Raw genomic sequence first — 295 nt, forward strand, 5'->3', positions numbered from 1 at the left:
GCGTTATCCTTATCTAACCCTTTTGACAAGTATGTATCAGAGTACCTATTCATATTTTCGTTTTGATCAGATGTGAATTCTCGTTCTCTATACTTAGGTCACCAAAGCGATGGAAAATTCACATTTATTATTAACGTGATACAGTTTACCTTAAAATAAGTTGTCAATACTAAAGAAAACGAACTCTCTTTAACAGAAACTATGCCAATATTCAAGTGATAAATCAGAAGGAACGCAGATACGTAGATTATCTATAATTTAAGAAAACAAACAAAAAAAACTAAAGCTCTTGCTC

Source organism: Penaeus monodon, chromosome 23 (genome assembly GCF_015228065.2).
Source record: "Penaeus monodon isolate SGIC_2016 chromosome 23, NSTDA_Pmon_1, whole genome shotgun sequence".
NCBI classification, from domain to species: domain Eukaryota; kingdom Metazoa; phylum Arthropoda; class Malacostraca; order Decapoda; family Penaeidae; genus Penaeus; species Penaeus monodon.